Source organism: Rhopalosiphum maidis, chromosome 4, assembly GCF_003676215.2.
Source record: "Rhopalosiphum maidis isolate BTI-1 chromosome 4, ASM367621v3, whole genome shotgun sequence".
Classification (NCBI taxonomy): Eukaryota; Metazoa; Arthropoda; class Insecta; order Hemiptera; family Aphididae; genus Rhopalosiphum; species Rhopalosiphum maidis.
The window spans coordinates 46925719-46936418 of NC_040880.1; positions in this window are offsets into that span (position 1 = coordinate 46925719).

Here is a 10700-nt window from a genome sequence, read left to right on the forward strand (position 1 = left end):
TCTATAATTTGTAGTCATTTTCAGATAATATAATATACAATAGATAAACAAGATTGAAGATACAACTACCATCAATCACACTACCTGTAAATACCAGTAGATATAAGTATATATAATTAGTGTAAGGCATAAATTCCATAAAATCTATCAAAAACTTCTAAGAAAAATAACCAAAAATGACTTTCTAACGTAATAATTCCCAAATTGTTTTGTTAAACATGAGAACAAGAGGAAAACAATGTTCTAACTTGTAAATGTTTAACTCTTCTTTATCTTAATCAAACCAACAATATTAAAAAAACCTAACTCACAAGCACCCATGATATACAAACAGTTTACTCTAAAGTCTAAATAAACAAGATCAAAACATAACTAACATTTTTTTATCAAAATGTATAATAAAAAAAAAATCGAAAATCTCTCACGCCTTTAAATAATCTACAAATATCAAAATATCTTAAAAATGATACCATGTACAAAAAATAATAATATAAACATAAGATGAAAATTTCAAGCATCTTCAGTTATTCATTCTTGCATTGTAACAAAATGAAGATATCAATTTTATCAAACTTTGCCTTTTGCCCTTTGCCCCACTACTATCTAGATATACTTTTCTACACGAAGCCACCCCTAAAATTAAAAACCTAAACATTTGTACTGTCCCTTTAAGGTAATGATAAACGCAAAACACGTGTTTTAAAATAAGTACATTCATTGCTCCGTTTAGAATCTCAAAATGACCTAGAAATACTAAAGAAATTCAAAATAAAAGTTTTATTTTTAAAATATCTATTACACGAGATGAATTATGTACTTGGAATGTATTAACCTATAGAGCACACAAATAATATTACGCTATTTGCATTGAACTTCAGGCCCTAATCACCACATTAATATATAATATAGGCATATAGCAATATATAGGTATTATATTTTATTATTTGACGAAAAACCACTTCATGCATGCATTATAACTTTATGTAGTTGACGATTTAAAATATACTTTTATTTTATTCTTTGTTTGAATTCAACAATTTATACACTTTTTTATAGAGGCAAATTGAATAGAGAACAATCCATACAAATTTTAAATGATGATGAAGAAGATTCGACAGAAAGATTTGATTGGAGAAGTCATCCTCTGACGACACTCTTTAATTTAAAACACATCAGTATAATTTTTCATGTCCAATCACGTAAACTTCAACAATAAGTCAATACCTAATAATATAATATGTGTTATTCGTCAAACTAGTTTTGCTTGTTTCGCAGAGCAATTTAGATTCTAAAGTGTCCACGACCCACGACCCACAAACGCAGATTAGATACGCTGCATTTTATATATATGTGACGGGTCCGACCTTTTGTTTCCGCATCACGGGGCAAGGAAGATTAAAGTCTTTTGAACCGTTTTATTGGCCACTTCACCTGCCGTTGCTCTGCATCGCTATAATATTATATTGGAATTGTTTCGAATTCACGGCGGATTATACACCAAATCTCCCCCGCGCATTGTTCCCGTTTTACAGCAGTCAAAAATAATCACGGGACACGCGACTACGGCGGCGAAGGAGCACGCCCCGACTCGCGCATCGCGTTTCAATCGGTATCCAGTTACAGCAGCCTACTGAAATTAATATGTATCTACCTGTCTGCCCGCGTGCGAGTATACATATATATAAATATATACTGTATTTTATATGAGGGGTGGTTTATAAATAAAGGCACTATGTATATACACATAGTTTAATAGTTACATTATATACATTAATACCTATATATTACACGTGTGTATAAAAACAAATATTGCCAAACATCACAGTACCCGTATACAATCATACAACGATATACAGCTGTACATATCATTACATTATACTTTCACGATTTTCCATCTCAATGAATGATATCTAACCAGATTTGAATGTGAGCAGAAAGCGGATAATACATTTTGTACTATTGATTTTAATATAATATATTGTACATTTGTACATATACGACATAGTACGTTGCATATGTACCTATATGCGCATATTATAATAATTGTAATGTACGCAATGCGCATACAAAAACACAAACCGATATTAATACATATGTACCTATATGAGTATAGAAAAATTACTATTTACCAACAGAATTCACAAGTATATTATTATTATTTAATATAAAAGATTTATGTTATAAATTATTATATTTACTCTTATTACTTTTGTCACAATTCTTGTTTTTTCACCTAGGTTTGATTTACACTGTTTATAACTGTTGACTAGATAGTAGACACTCAAATTTAGCCTCAACAATTTTTTTATGTTGAAAAAATACACAAAAATGCATTAGAATGTTAGATCAAATGGAACCAACAAAACAAAAATTGCTCCTTAAAGTAGACTTAGTACTAAGTAGAAATATTAGATAGATATCTTGATACCTACCTAAATATAATATTTCCGATTAGTCCTGCAAAGTGAGATTTACTTACACTCACCGACTGCTACTAAAAATAAGACTATAAAAACACTTTTAATTAAATTATATTTTGGTTTGATTAATTATTTTTAAGTTGATGTAAATAAATAATATTAATGAAAAAAAATTATTGATGCTATTCTTATAAATACAATTTGTATAATTGCTACTGATTTGTAGTAATAATCATATATTTGTATTATATAATTGTATTCAATACACGTCTTCCACATGCGTCATGAAAATCACTTATGTTTTGATGATTCGAAGTAATTCATAGAAATATTGCTGTATACACAAATATTAACAAGATGAAAATGTGTCAATGTATTATAACGAGCAATGGCAGCTTTGGCGATTATTCAATAGGGTACTTTGTAAAGAAGAGCCTCTCATCAACTGACACCTTAGCTCTGAGGTTTTTGTAAAAGGAAATAAATTTATTTGAGCGTGCCGTTTCCGCCCGGAAACATCAACAAAGCGGCAGCTTTTTGAGCACCTCTCCAACTTTGAGTGTCCTCTTTCTTTGCTCGAAGAACCCGTCTTGGCTACTTGAAACTTGATCAATCCACACCTCATCCTTTTTATTGGTTAAACCAAATTATATACCAGCTATCATGTAATTTCAATAATAATGCTACCTATTGAAACTGTATAATTTTTCATTATAAAAGTAATAAGTGTAATAAATAAAATCATTCATTATTATTATAAATTATAATTATACGAAACCTCAAATTGAAATTAATTTATAGCAAAGCTTATAATGTATAGATATGTGCAACTTTATAGGTATGCCACTAGGTCTAGCTATTATAAACAAATATATTTTACTAATGTGTAGAAAATCTTTACACGAAAATCAAGTGTCAGACTTGAAACTTATAATAATAATAAGGTAATAAGATTATTTTAATTAAAAAAAAACATACTTTAAATTAATCATAATTTTAACATAAACTTAATTATATGGCTTTTACTTTTTAGGCATATTCTCAAAAATATATTTTAGAGGATTTGGGTGATTTTGGATGAAGAGACTGCCACCCATCACTTTGAGCAGGTTTAAAATACTTTAAATATAATTCCAATAATATCTTGCAACTATAGATATTAAGCGGCGTATAATACCATATAAATACAATAACAAGAAGAATTTATTCTGATTTGATTATTTATTATCACAACAAAAATTTAATTCAAATGATTGTACAGTACATACCAACTTAAAATTTAAAATAAATTTATAGTTAATTTAAATTTTAAGTGGATAAAAGTAACACACTAATCAATCAATAAAAAAAGAAAATTATTAAGAATTAAGTAGTGCATTTGTTTGAATATAACTTAAAATGCATTAATTATATATTAACTATATATATATATATAAATTATAAATAATAAATTGTACATTTAATTTTGAATAAATAATAATATTATTTAAATATATTATTTTTCGAATATAACCCAATAATAAACGGGTATTCTATAAAATAATTATTAATTTTATATAATGACTAATTAATACGAGAATAAAATTATAAAAAATATTATTATGTACACTGCCTCAGATCACACAACATATCATGCCTAACGTCTAAATTATTCGAATTACTTGTAACATATATATATATATATAATGACGTGCATTTGGCTGTAAATTTTTGTGATTTGAACGAAAATTCCATTTTATTATTTCCTTTCATACTTAATATCATGTAGAATTCCGATTCTATAGACGTGGCACACGTCGTATTCCCCTCATATATTATTATTATTATTATTATAAATATACCATCTATAAATGTTCCTCTTTCATTATATTGACGGGAGCTGCCTGCATTAAAAATTGAGGTAGTTATAATCCCTAGTGATTACTGCGTTGTCGACTTATAACGATTTAGGTGGGCCTTAACGACGCACGCGACTTTTGAAATAATAATAAACAAAAGGGGTAGTTCTGGGATGTGCGGGCGAACGGCCGACCGGTTGTACGGTGCAGCGGGTGTAGTACGGTGGCAGTGGCTTCGGTGGCGGCAGTGGGGCTAGCAGCAATTATTGCATGTCAGCGAGGCCGTACACACCAATCAAATACTAATAAAGAGCACACGCGCCAGGGTTTTTGCAAAACAAATAAAAATAACCGGGAACAAACAGTAGGATTTTTAAAAATGCTTTTTAAATTAAATCTGACTGCGGCACCCCGCGTGTGATTCGCGAGTTTTCGTTCGTGATAATTGAGGCTTCGCCTTTAGCTTGCAAACGAAAATACAAATTTTAGGTACTTATTCAGCCGTCGATGTTATTAATAAAAAAAAAACCGTTTTTTTTTTTTTATTATTATTATTATTCTGTACGATTATAATATTATATGGTTAGCTGCTTAGCTGGTATACAACACATTATAATCTCGTCATCGCCGTTACTTGTTTACTTCGTTTTGGCTAAATTGTAGCCTAAAAAAACTTAGTATTCACAAAAACATATAATACCCATAAAAAAAAATTTGGTAGAAGAGCGAAAATGCATAATAATAATAGTAAATAACTTGTATAAAAACAACCCTCGTGCGTTCTCATAATAATATACACAGCGATTATTGTCAATTCGAAGATCAGTTCCGGTTCAGTTCACGTGCATGAAACACGCTTACCAATAAAATGCAAACTTAAAGAGATAAACATCGATTATTCTGAACGTGCGTTACTATAATGGCAAACAGCAAATTCACCTGGTCCGTGGACTAAACAAACTTGACGGATACATCCCCCGCGTACACATAATATTATATTTTAGGTATAATAATATAAGATTCACTTTATAACTATACATACCTAAGTATCGGTCTAATATATCTAAAGGTACCCGTATACTGTATACTAAACGAAACATAAATTGTAAACAAATTCGATTGTACTCAAATGGATAATATACGGTAAATGAACATCTAAGTGGCAGATAATAAATACACTATGTACATACGCGAAAGCATTTAAAACGTTTTATTTCAAGATCAAATACAATATTATCTTTTTTGTAGTATAATAGATTTTTATATCATTGAAAAAAATAGATATTGTGCTTAAAAAATTACTATTCTTCTAAGTATCGGAAACGTGTTTTACTTAATCAAAAAAAAAATATATGAATATGTAGGAATATCGTTAAATTATTTGTAAAACTATAATATTAATATGTTTATTATAGGTACTTTTACAAATCTATACCGTATAACATATAAGTACCATACTATAATATTATGAACTGTAAAATATTATATAGTACATAAATACAAAGTATTTAATATGGATATTAATAACATGAATATTATTACAAATTTAGATTTTATTTATCTCCAATTTATAAAAACCATCTAAAAACGTCTTAATGAGCAGGTTTATAAGTCTAGCTGAGTTTTTAATATATTAAAATTAAACCATGATGATATTATGCACTTATGAATTGAATAATAAGGAATTATGCATCAGAAATTCTAAAATATAGAAAATTATACGAAATAAACTTGATAAAATAAATTCACAGTAATAAATGGCTTCAAAAGTATGAATTAATATAAATATTTGTAAAATAGGTATTTAAAATGTATAAAAACAAATTATGAAATATGTGTATTATAAATTGCAATAAATAAAATTATTTTACACACTATATATTCATATATTGTTATAAAACTCCAAATCTATAAAAAAAAATTTAAATAGATAAAAAAGTACTTTTTTAAAACAGTTGCATATACATTAACTATATATTTTTATACACTATACATATTGCATGCTAAATATAATAATATAGTTTAATATTTAGAATACGGAGATGTCTGTATCTAATATGTACTTCGCTTATATTGAATACAGAACAAGATCGATCGATGTGCAAAATTACTAAATTCATAGTTCGTCTGTATATTATAGCAATTACCAATTATACTATGTAATAAATATATAATAATACATATATTTTTTAATGAAAGAAAATCAAAATAATGCATATGCGTATATAAATATATATAATATATATTATATGGTTGTTTTAATAGGAAATTTTATATTGTACACTGGTATATACTCGTACCTATTGCCGGATTAAAATAACGTAACCCTCACTAATGTTTTTTTTTCTTTTTTTATAACACAAAACCAAAAATGGACAAAGGCCTAAAAGAATCCGTTCGAAGGAAACGATGCAATATGATTTCCAAAGGAATGATTTTGAATTAAACTCTTCCACAATTATGGCGGTTCCTTATAATATGTATAAACCACATTTCCACAGCAGGAATCTTAGGGACCTTCGGGGATCTTACTCTTTTGCTCTTTTATATATAGTAATTTAAGCAGAGTAAAGCGCGAGGGGCCTATTTTGATTATCTCTCATCATGACGTGTGGAATTATTATTGTTATAAATTATAAATATATGACAAACAAAAAGACAGGTTTTATTTGATATATATTATTGTTATAACATTGAAAAAATAGTTAAATTACCCACTTAAATTGATCAAAATAAAATGTATATTGTATATTATATAATATATTTATATATAAAAATGTAATACCTATTCATTTATTGACAATAAAAAAAACACATTTGTATAATACGCTAAAACTAGTAGAATGGACTATTATATAAATACCTTATGTAATACGATATACTTTTGTTTACATTTTAAGTTCAAATACGAGTAATAACATAAAATATAGTATTATTAAAATAAAATACCTATACCTATAAACAAAATGTAAATTAAATCAATAGGTTATTATACAATAATATTAGGTTTATTTAGTTTTACTTCCTAAATTTCTACATAGTTAATATATATTTTATGTGTTAATATTAGACATACATTTTTAAAATAAACATACCTATTCAATATACTTTTACCAACGCCTAAATAGTTTTAATCATTTTAATATAATGTATTCAGAATATTACTTATTATTTGATATTATTCTTAAAATATCAATGAATAATCCTCAGTGTCAAAGTAGGTTTTAGTGGATTAAATTCGATACTTTGACAGGCAAAAGAGAATATTATTATAAATCGTAAATATAGGGGAGCTACCCGTTATAATATGTACAGTTCGGATGTTTACAAAACTCTTGACTAGGTACATTGCATTTAGAGCAGGCAATGGACGCCATGATCGTTATGAAGTCTGACTTGATGTATTCCAAAATCGATTAAGTAGTTTGCGTACTCACATAAATATTAAATAGAGTAAAATGGTTTCATATGTAAAATAATAAAAAAAAAATATAGAAAACACTACAAAGATTGGGTTCTTGGCACAATATGGCAATGTGGTATTATTCGAAAAAAAAAAAATATTTTGTTGTGGTTAAAAGAAGAAAAAATATGAAAATTATTAAAAAATTACCCCAAGTATAATATATTTTATTTTGAATGTTTTAACTGTAAGCAATAGACAATAATAAAAACAAAATCTAGATTCTTCAAATAAGAACCTAATAATATATTATCACACAGTATTTTATAATACTTTTCACTATGTACTTTATTCTGTAACACTACTATAACTGAAACAGTAATTAACATTTAATAAAGTTTAGTATGTGCCCACTCAAATATAACAATTTACAACTAAAAAAAGTAAAAACAACCTATCACTTCAAAAACTATTATATCATCTATAATAACTACTACAGTTACAGTACTTCATAATAAAAACATTATCATATGAGAAATAACCACAAAATGGTGGTTAACCATTCATGTGATGGGTACATCTTATATAATCGATATCGTAAATTTTATAGAAAATAATAAAAATAAAAATATTGTAATATATATATTATATTATATGATGATCTTTCTACACACCATTTGTGTTTATTTCATTCATTATTCAATACAATTAAATATTAATTATTATGAAATAAACACAGATTTTATATTAGGTGCCTTGCCTATTATAGATTTTTCTTGATAATAAAAAAAAAATTAACTTTTAAGGTACTGCTAGCGTATGAGGCTCATTTTGAAATTTTTTTAGACTTCAAAAAATGTTATGTAATCTTAAAAATCACACATTGTAATTATTATACTAATACAACCAATATATTGTGTATATAAATTATTTTCAATTGTGTTTTTGAAAAAACTATTGAAAGTGTTCAAACTGTTCATTATAACGATTATTGGGTCGTCGCTTAATATCATTTGCCTATAAACTCGTCAACTACTATTGTTTAATTTATTACGTATTGAAGCCGCACACAACTTAAACACAATATCTATAATAGAGGATATATCAATGTGGCATTATTAATGTTATTTCTATCATTGTTATTATTCCTCACCCATTAGGTATAGGTACGCCGCCGTGAGAGTGTGTACGTATGTTATGAGGGTAGAAAGTAATTAACAATACAAGCCAGTCAAGCCATGAAACTATTCCATCGATTGCCGGGTAAGGGTTAGTTGTTAATAATTTACTTCCTGTACTGCTGTATAAAATATATTATACAATGTGTGTGTGTGTACACAATATATATAATAATATAGTGTACATATTTTAAAGGCATAAATTAAATGTACGTATATATTATATACATAATATATAATAACGTATAGTATATATTATGTTTTATATATCAATACATATATGGCTAGCGAAGTTCAACCCTTTCCCCGCACATGGCGCAACTAAATACATGCATCATTATTATATCTGTGTATATTAATAATAATAATATATATGAATATATCGGATCACTGTATAGCTGCAATAATAACAGCAGTAGCACGTGGAACGTCATCGTCGTGTATGCACACTCATAATAACGAGTATACACATTTTGAAAATTTTAAAGGTTTTTGCCCCTTAAGGGGGAGGGGGCAGGGATTAATCGAGAATATATAATATATATATATATATATATATATATAGGGGACACGCGGTACAGAGGTGGGTAGTGGTTGTCGGGTAAATATTTACACGGGACACGCCGCCGACCGGAGCCCCGACAAATCCAAGAGGTCGTCAAACACAAAACTCGCGCACATCTTGGACCCGTCCCGCTACCGGCTCTTCGAGTATCTATAGATTCTATACATATATACTATACATAAACTTATATACGTATACAAGCAGAGGGCAATATTTATTTTCCTACTCTGCCGCCGCCGAGTCGGTCCCAACGTATATACATGATCTTCAGCGGACAGCGCTTCTACACAATACAGGGTGTTTCGTCGTTTTTCTTTTAATTTATATTTTTTAAATATGATTCATAAAACGTATTATTTTATTCTTTTCTTCAGCTATTTAAATTCGTATAAAATGTTTCAGTTAACCTTTACACAAATAGGACAAGAATACATTGTTGTTTACGCTATAATTTAATACACATAATTAAAGATAGTCAATGTTTTTTAGTTAATTTTTGTAACTATTTGAAAAATTAAATTATTAATCTTCATTAACTAAACAAGTAATAACATAGTCTGTACTTTTTAAAATAGGCAGGGGTTATGTAAAAGAATATAAGTGAATTGATATGTGTTTATAATATATATTTATACGAGTACAAGCACGTCGTAAGATGGGCGATTAGGCGCAGAAAAAATAATTATGCTAATCAAAAGATACCGTTTCAAAATTTAGCTAATTCCTAATATTTACTTTAATACTTCCAATATATAGGTACTAGTGTTAGTGCCAACTTTACAAACGTCACGGTGCGGCACCTTGTATGATGCCTGATATAGCTTAACAATAATCAAAACTTTGTAAATAGTATTAATAATAATACGTTATAGGTAGGTAACACTAATAACTTTTTTATGTATTTAAATTAAAATTCAAAAATTAGTTTTTAAGTTATTTAACTTTGTGTATACTTACCAAGTTTGGAAGTATGGAGGCTTGACAATTTTTAAAGTACTACCTAAATACCTAATTAGTATTAATCTATTAATATTTTGTAATTTGTAAAAATTATTCGATAGTATAAGTACATATACTGGCTATACTAGATTAAATATTACACATAGTAGGTAGGTACCTAATTAAAAATTATATAGAACCATTTTAAGAGCTATTATCTTCAGTTTGTACATTTTAATAACTCAAAAACTACTCTTGGTAGTTTGAAGTTTGAACATTTTACAAACTTCAAACACCCTGTATAAATACACTTTCCCGTAATAAATATGCTGGTATTCCTAGTATATATAAGGTCCC